Source organism: Rhagoletis zephyria, unplaced genomic scaffold, assembly GCF_001687245.7.
Source record: "Rhagoletis zephyria isolate East Lansing unplaced genomic scaffold, Rhagoletis_zephyria_1.1 Rzeph_scaffold_01303, whole genome shotgun sequence".
NCBI lineage: Eukaryota > Metazoa > Arthropoda > Insecta > Diptera > Tephritidae > Rhagoletis > Rhagoletis zephyria.
The window spans coordinates 47,845-48,656 of NW_016158387.1; positions in this window are offsets into that span (position 1 = coordinate 47,845).

Here is an 812-nt window from a genome sequence, read left to right on the forward strand (position 1 = left end):
ACACTTTGAGCAAATTTACCATAGTTCAAAGCAAAATGAAAAAATAAGAACGAAAAAGGAAAGAGGAACAGAAATATAATAAGCACTAGGCAGAGGGGATGCTTGCGGAGGCAAGCGCGTGCTTGTGTCGGATCAAAACAAACTCTAAAATAAAAATGGAAGTCAGAACGACAAGTGTAGAGTAAGAAGCGGGAAACAGGGAAAGGAGCGGCCTTTTGTACATTTGCTTGCTTGCCGAAAATATGATATTTGCGTGAAATCGATTTGCTGATTGTTGCAAATTGATTTTTGCAAACATGTATGAATTTTTCTATTTCAGCTAAGTTGATAAGATTTTCTATGGCATTTTTTTTTACTTTTTTCCGCAATTGTCTAAAGTCATGTAAAATGGACCTTTTTATAAAAACTATTTTATTATAATTTATTTAAACATACGTATGTATGTGTATATTTACATTTATTATTTATTTATTTCTTTTATAATTTTATTTGACATTTTAATATAATTTAATATTAAGCCAAATACAGTTGTTATTGTTAAATACATATACATATTAATATAATAAAGAAATGTTAATAAAATCGACTTCTTTTTAATTTTGGAAAATTTTTTGATATGTTTTGATAGGTAGGATGGCATTTTTCTTTATGGCATTTATCTTATGATGGCATTTATCTTAAAAAAAAGATATTTGGCAAAACAAAAATCGAAAGCATTAAGAAAATTATATATGTACATGCAACTGCATAAATGAATTGAAACTGAAAGTATTTACAAATAAACCCCAAAGGTCAACATAAAATTAAAAAAG